Genomic DNA, 8,405 nt, shown 5'->3' with positions numbered 1-8,405 from the left:
AGCCCCCCATCGGGCTCTACGCTCAGTGTTGAGCCTGAAAGATTCTCTCCCTCTGACCCTCCCCCCACTCATGCTGTCCCCGCCCTCCTCTCTCAAATAAATAAATAAATCTTTTTAAAAAATTCTGATAAATGTAATTAAGACTGATAGAAATAAGGGAAGCAACTCTGTATGAAAGGAAAGTAAGATGTATTTTTGATTGAAAAAAAGTATGAGGAATGAGAATACATTGAGAAAAGAAGTATGTGCAGTCAACTAAAATTGAAATGAATGGATTTTTTATCGGGGGAGGGATAGAGGGAGAGGGAGAGACTCTTAAGCAGGCTCCACACATGAAGCCCAACTCAGGCTGGATCTCACAATCCTAAGATCATGATCTGAGCTGAAACTGAGAGTCGATTGCTTAACCTGCTGAGCCACCCAGCCGCCCCAAAATGAGTGGATTTTAAAAGTACACTGGTACATGATTGAAATTCTGCTCTTCTCTCTGTTAAAGAGAGTAAGTTTTCTTGGATTGTTCATCTGCACTTGGTAAGAAATTGTAAACAAAGGGTTTTGTTTTTTTTTTAATTCTTTGCCCAGAAAACCAAAGCTTCTATGTTTTGTCTTTATCAGGTCTTTGATTACTTAAGAAAGTTAAAACTTCTCACTATTAAAGGAGCTAAGTTTTGCTATAAACTATATAACTTCCTGTAGAATTGCTTATTGCCACCTTGGTTAAATATAAATATTAAATTTGTAATGATCTGTAATCCTATTTAGGCACGTGCTTTAAAACTTTCTGAGGGTTTTAACAAATTTCCTGAGGTTTGATTTGTAAATGAAGTCTTTTTGACTAGTTACACTTGTCTATTCGATCTGTTAAGTTACATGGGAAACATTGTCAAACAAATAATGATAAGCCTTAGGTTGTATATGGTATGGATAAATGCTATAACTGTTCTAGAAATTATATGAAATTCTTAAAGTTTGAATATGTTCTGGCATAAGGTTATCACTTGACATTCTAATTATTAAAATGTTCCATGTCACAGAAATAACTAGATTTCCTTGTCAGCTGCATTATAATGAACTCTCATCAGATCTTTAACCATGTCTATTTCTGATTTTTTTTTGTCATTTATAGTTATTGTTCTGATGCTCTTGCAAAATGTGTTTCATCTTCAAGGAGATTCATGGGAAGGACTTTTGACAAATACAGATTTCTAATATACTTAAGATCATAAAACTAAGCTGAGTAGGAATTTCCAGAACTAATGGGAAAGCTGCATTCAAACAGAACAAGAATTAGTAAGATAGGACTAAATGAATTGAGGAAGATGATTATAGTTTTTTGTGACTTTTGTTTGAAATATTGCTTGTTCTCTGATGTTTGCTCTTCTAGATTTAAGGAAGTTTTCTCTTAAGATATCTATAACTTACAGAAATATGATAAAATATTCCTTTGTGAACAAATTGAAACATTTATCTTTTCTCCCTACCTAAACCCCCTGAATTTCAGAAACTCTCAGTGAGTATTCTTTCTTTCACAGAAATATAATTTGTGTAAGTTCAGTGGGAATCTGTTCTCCCTGTAACAGGACACCATTGGAAACATTGGTCATATTACCAAGGCTTTGACTGGAATGTCATATTTGAGAGACATGCATAGACTCAGATATGATCAGATAGCTTTAAGGAATGAAGGTTGACTTTGTGGAGCCAATGGAGGCCCTTAGAACTGTTGGCCTGGTGTCTTGCTTATGGAGTACCCAGCCACCCTACCAGGTGAGTAAAGAATGTCACTTCCTAGAGGGTGCAGGAAATTCAGGACATTTTGGGGACCTCAAGAAGAGGAATTCACCCAAATCTATAGGTAATGCAAGCAATTCTGATGAGAATTATTTGGCTTGGCTCTGGCCTCGAGAGGCTATGAAAAGTTCAATCTAGAGATTCCTTGTGAAAAGTTCCAGTAAAGCAAATTTTAAAAACCTTATATGGCCAATCACTATTCTTACTGAGCTTATGTAAATAATTCAGCCAAATTTGTTTAAACTGGACTTGTTTTACAAATTAGTCTTGATTTGGCTATTTTTGATAAAAATGAGGGTGATTACAGAGAGAAATTATGTTTCAGTAACACATCTTTGTAGATATTAGATTTTAATACTATTTATTATAAACTAGACTAGATCCTAAATTCTTGTGGTTTCCTCAAATATCTGGCTCTGCCCCTCCAAACTATGGTTTCTAATTTTCTTCCATTCTCTGGAATTAAAGTCATTAAAAACTAAAACTGTCCTTTTTCCTGAAGCCCTGCAAACTAAAGCTGGACAAATTTAGGTCAACTTCAGAAAAATTGCCACAAAACTCGTGTATAGACAATCTTTGTGCCTCTTCTATGGGCCATTCAAAAGGATCACCAGAGACATTTGAATCACAAACCAGAAAAACCCATCTGATTGCTACTGCTTGCTCCACTCCATCTGAGGATGCTTTGACATTTAAAAATCTCCTCACTGACAGCACTCAGGAATCAGGCACTGAGTTTATAATTTGCTCCAACCGTCAACCTATGTTTTTCTTTTGTTTCCATGGAAGTGCCTCTTATTAATTACCTGATTGCTTGCTAAACAGAACAGAGTCTATATGATGGTTCACACCACCTGCTATATCTATATTAACTCTTCCTGGGAAGTAAGAATCCATATAGGGAAAATCAGGCAGCAAGCCACTTGGCTGCAAGAGGCCCTTGACTACATTCTCACAAAACTTAGAGGAGTCTACACAGTGACTAACACATTGTGCTGTGTATGGATCAATTCATCTGGAGAGGTTAAAGAAAGCTTCTAGGTCATTGGGACAGTAACTAACTGGACCACAGTTCCCCATAAACCCACCCCTACCTCCTCCTCCTGGTGAGACTCCTTGTTCTTCTGGCTTCCAGGCCTTTCATGGTTATACCTTCTTGTTGGGCCCTTAATAACCATATGCCTTATTCTAATGTTTGGACCTCATATCCTAAAGTTACTAAAAAAATGGATTTTCTCTCACCTCAGCCAGGTAAATCTCTAGATGGTGGTCTGCAACAACCCTCAAATAAATGACTATTGAGACCCACTAGGCCGAGTCACAACGTCCTTCTACTCCCCACTGTCCATCCAGGTTTCCTGAAACTTAGATAGCAAAGACTTCTGGAGCCCTCCAGCAGGGTGAGCATCCCACACCAGCATGAAGTAGTTACAAAAGATGGGCCATCGCCCATTTTCCCTTAAGATTTTAAGGGCCCAGAGTCCTTGAGGAAGAAATGTCAAAGTAGACAGTCAGGCTCTAACAGGATACCCATAGGTCAGCAACAAGGAGTCATGGCCAGCTATGGGGAAGGTCAGAGACCTCACCTGGTAGCAGTTCACAAGAAGCTGGATCAAACCAAACAGGCCCAAGATGGCGGATGCCATGACAGAAAACCTCTGACCAAATAAGGAAGAAAAAGCACAAAACCCAGCTTCCTGATCCATGTAATAAATATTCTTCCCCCTAGTTAACACCTGTCAATAAAAGATAGAACCCAACCCCAAGGGTGCACAGCTCTCTTCCTAGAATGCTCTCTCTCTTTCTCTCCCTCCCTGTCCCTTCCTCTCTTTCTCTCTCTCTCTGCCCCTCCCCACCCTTGGCTGTCATATCTCAAAAGTGTACTTTTTGCTTTAATAAACTTTCCCACTTGTGTTACTCATCTGCTGTGCTGCGTGTCTGTCCTCCAATTCATTCCTGTGACAAGACCAAGAACCTTCAGGGACTCCCAGTTCACCTGGAAACAACTGAAAGAATATAACATTGGGAAAGACTGCATTCTGATAAAAACTAAGATTACTGAATGTAAACACACAGAGACGGTAAAGAGCAGACTGAAAAACGCAAAAGGAAAAGAATAAACAGTTCTTTTAACAATTAAGGAAAAGATAAAAGGATGAGTAAATAAAGCTTATAAATAAAATGAATAAAAATATAAGGATGTGTTTTTCTATTATATTTTCTACAGAATTAGATGATGCAAGTTAAACAGAATAGGAACTTCAGGCAAATATCCTGTTTGTCCCTCCAGATCCACTTGCTGTCTTTTCCACCTGCTTTTTGTCCTATGAGGCTGACCTATCAAGATGCCTTCAAGGGTTCAGTCTATGAGAGGCACTGGCAGGAAATAGGAACATGGGAGAAGAACAAGGCCCAGATAGCTACTCCTCCAGCTGCCCATTGCTTAACAGTGGCCATGCTCCTCTACTGAAGGTCACAACCCCTACACCTAGCCCTCTCCTAGACCCAGGGGCAGCCCACAGTTCTTTCTACATCCTGGAAAACTCTCCTTCCCTGTACCCTTTCAGACCCAGGGGTGGTCATTGAACTTCAGCTGTTTTATTCCTCGTGCTTCGCCATCCCTTTGCTTTTCTTTAACCCTTTCCAAACCTTTGTAACTCATTAAACTCTACTCAATTACCTTATTTGAGAATTACATCATTATTACGCTACTTGAGATCGGCGTGGATGTATCCATGAGCCCTGTTGCTCAACTATAGACTCCAACAGTTAAAACCAGAAATAGATGAGCTGGCTTTAACTCAGGCTCTAACTAAAACCCTTTGTGCTTATTTCTTATCACACTTTCTTTAGGCATTAATGAAGATGTTTTGCAATGACTGGAACTTCCCAACTGCCAGGCCAGGAAAGCCCTGATAACAACGGAATGCCTAGAAAGCCACATGCCACATGTCCCCTTCTCTGCCCATGATCCTGTGCTGAATACACACCGACCCCTCCACCCATGACCACACACTCTCTGCCTGCTTTCTTGCTTATTCCCCCCTGAACTTCTCCCTATAAAATTCTAGGTGTCCATCTTGTGGGCGGAGAGATTGGTTGTTAAAACTTGAGCCTGCCACCTGCCTGGCTGCCAGCACTCAAAATAAATGTCTCCCTGTCTCTTTTTCAAACCCTTGTCTCTTGAGTTACTGTCTTCTCTTGCAATGAGTTTATCTGAGTTTGTTTGGCAACAGTGTTGGCAAACCCAGCCAGGAGCTGTGCTTTCAATTTGTCCAGCCCCCCGCCAGAATCCCCTAGGACAGAGCAGTTGTCCAGGGCAGCATATGGGGCTCACTGTTCATTTTCTGAGTTAGCAGCTGTGATAGATCGATCAGTAACATAAGCACTAATTAAAAATAATAACAACATGAATAGAGGAAAAACTCCAAGCTTTAGGTCAGAGTGACCCATCTAGCAGAAAAGATAATGAAAGAAGTTTCTTGCTTTGAAATGGAAAAAAAAAAAAAAAAAACCTACGATAGCACAAAGATTAGAAAGAGAATCATAAACTCATCCAGGCAAGGGGAAAATAAGTTACCTATGATAAAATAATTGTAAAAGATCAGGCTGGTATCAGATCTTTTTTCTGTAATGCTGATTGTCAGAAGACACTGAAGCATCATCAACAAAATTTTGAGAGCCTACTTAAGCTGGAACAGAAAGCTATTTACAGCCATGTAAGAACTTAGGAGAGTGTACCATCCACAAATAACTCTAAGTAATATTTTCTTTCTTTTGTTTTTAAAGCACTTGTGAGCATTTAATGAACCTCCCTCCATGTGGCTTCAATCTACCAGGACACAGGCCCCCCACATACACACCCTTAATCTTCTCAGCTCTTCTACTGAACAATTTAGCCTTCACAATGACAGGCTGTTTGAGGAGCTTTCCCTTCCCCAAAACTTTGTAGTAGTTCAATCATGCCACATCAGTGATATGAGCAGCTCCAGTCTTGTTTTTGGCAGCATTTACCTGTGTCTGTTCATTGACCAAGGTCCACAGTTTATCAAGGCTGACAACTGGGCAGAAGCTCTGGTTCCTATTTAAGTGGCAATTCCTCAGACCAACTTTTCCAAAGTACCCTGGGTGATATTTGTGGAAGTGGATCCTGTGATAATGCATGCCACCAGCATTACCCCAGCCCCCTCAATGCTTCTGGTGCTTGCCAATGAGGCTATGGCCGTGGCTCATGTGGCCCTGAAATTTCCTGTTCTTTCTCAGCTTGGATGGCATGTCAGCAGCCCAGATGAAAGAGAGTCTGAGTAATATTTTCAAAAAAAAGGATAAATTCCAACAAACCAAAAAGTGTATCACAATAAGTAATTTCAACAGAGAGAAAATATGATTTAAAAGCAATTGCGAGGGGCACCTGGGTGGCTCAGTCAGTTGGCCATCCAACTCTTGATTTAGGCTCAGGTCATGATCTCAGGGTGGTGAGATCAAGTCCCACGTTGGGCTCTGTGCTCATCGGGGAGTCTGCTTGGGGCTCTCTCTCCCTCTCTCTGCCCCTCCCCCCCCACCAGCTCTCTTTCTTTCTCTCAAATAAATAAATGAATCTTTTTAAAAAGCAATTGTGTTTTAAAAAAGGTAATTGTGCTGACTGCTTGAGATGAGTAATATTTATGTTCAGTGTTGAAATAATTGTTAACATGGTTATGGAATGTTAATAAACAATTTTTGAAAGGACATACAATTATAAATTAAACTAATCTAGGTTTAATAGCCCAGATTATTCTAACAAAAACAGAAAAGTAAGGAGGAAGGGATAAAAATAAAATGTACCAATATTTCTTTTTCCTTTCTGTTCAAATGAAAAAAAAAACATTATTTTGCAGTTATTTCAAAGGAAAAACCTATTTTAATGCACGAATAATTACAAAATGACTTAAATAAAACTTCTAAATCACAGACAAAAAGAACAAGTTATAGCAAAAAGTCTGAAAGAACACACAGTAAAATATTAATAATATGTTAGAAAACAAAATTCAACTGACCAAATTTGAAGGTCTAATTGGCTTTATTAAATGATACAGGAATTGGGCAGCATCCCATCTAGCAAGTAGAGATGCTCTGAGGAGCTGTACAAAATGGAAGGGTTTTACAGGCAGGAGGGCGAGGCAAGGAAGCTATTAACAAAAGAAAAGATTTTTTCAGGCCAGGAGAGCTGATTTTGGGGGAAAAGGGAACAGCAGGTTTTTATCATGCAGATTACCTCACTATAGTGCTGATTAGAAAGTTCAGAGTGACTGTTACAAGGTCACATTTCTGGGAAAGGTTGAATCTAAGTCTTGGTTTGCTGTCCTGGGGGGCTTGTTGTTTCTTTTTTAACCAATGCTTACTCCTGAATTTTGAAGTCCTGGGGATTTTTACTTTTCATTTTTTGCTCATCTATATTTTATATTTTTCTATAATGCATATATATTTACTAGTGTAAAAACAAACTCATGTGAATTTCCATATCTTATAAAATGAAATTCAGCTATAATGCTTTTAATGTCTTGAAATTTGTGTATCTCGTTTTTTTTTTCCCCCCCAAAAGTATTTGAGACAGTTTAACAGATTTAAAATGTAAGACAGATACTGGGTCTGGATCAAGTTGAGCAAATTTTGTTTTTGGAGATTCCTGGGAACTTAAGAGCAAGAAGGAATCCCAAGTATAAGTAAACATACTGTCAACCTTAAGAATAAAATAGACAGTTATTTTACTAGCCAAATGAGTTTATTCAGGAATAGCAGAGGAATTGCAGTTCAGGTCAAGGCAACAAGGAAACTATGGCAAACCATAGGCAAGTCCAAAGAGACAAAGGCAAGGTCAGCTTTTACCAGGTTTTAGGAGGAAACTGGGGAAAGTTGTTTTGAACAAAAGTTCATTGGAAAAGAACAAGAGTTGGAGGTTGTCATGGTTTCTCATTGGCTGCAAGTGGGCAGGGAAGGATTTTCCTTTTTTTTTCTTAAAAGCAGGAGATAAAATTCTTATGTGGAAAATGTCTTCCGTCTTCAAGATAATTCTTATCTTCCTTCTTCCTGTAGGTGATGCCCACTGCACAGAGAGGATCCTGCATGGGAGCTCCCCCTTCAGGGCTTCCTGATTCCATTTTATTTTTATTTATTTATTTATTTTTAAGATTTTATTTATTTATTTGGGATAGCGAGCGAGAGAGAGCATAAGCAGGGGGAGGGACAGAGGGAAAGGAAAAAGCAGGCTCCCCAGTGAGTAGGGAGCCTGATGTAGGGCTCCATCCCAGGACCCAAGGATCATCACCTGAGCTGAAGGCAGAGGCTCACCAACTGAGCCACCCAGGTGCCCCCGACTCCATTTTAAATGAGGTTTCCTTTATTTATTTTCACAATACTAATTAAATAATATAATCATTTTCGGGGCGCCTGGGTGGCTCAGTTGGTTAAGCGACTGCCTTCGGCTCAGGTCATGATCCTGGAGTCCCTGGATCGAGTCCCGCATCGGGCTCCCTGCTCGGCAGGGAGTCTGCTTCTCCCTCTGACCCTCCTCCCTCTCATGCTCTCTGTATCTCATTCTCTCTGTCTCAAATAAATAAATAAAATCTTTAAAAAAA

At 39.5% G+C, this 8,405-nt stretch overlaps 1 pseudogene; it reads right to left on the bottom strand.

Annotated features, from left to right (window-relative positions):
* Positions 1–5,320: 5,320 nt before the first annotated feature.
* On the bottom strand, positions 5,321–6,122 carry LOC145717972 (large ribosomal subunit protein uL15 pseudogene; annotated as a pseudogene).
* Between the last annotated feature and the right edge of the window lie 2,283 nt (positions 6,123–8,405).

The sequence above is a fragment of the Leptonychotes weddellii genome, chromosome X, assembly GCF_054177405.1.
Source record: "Leptonychotes weddellii isolate Sample4059 chromosome X, ASM5417740v2, whole genome shotgun sequence".
NCBI lineage: Eukaryota > Metazoa > Chordata > Mammalia > Carnivora > Phocidae > Leptonychotes > Leptonychotes weddellii.
This window is presented reverse-complemented; position numbering and strand designations above follow the sequence as displayed.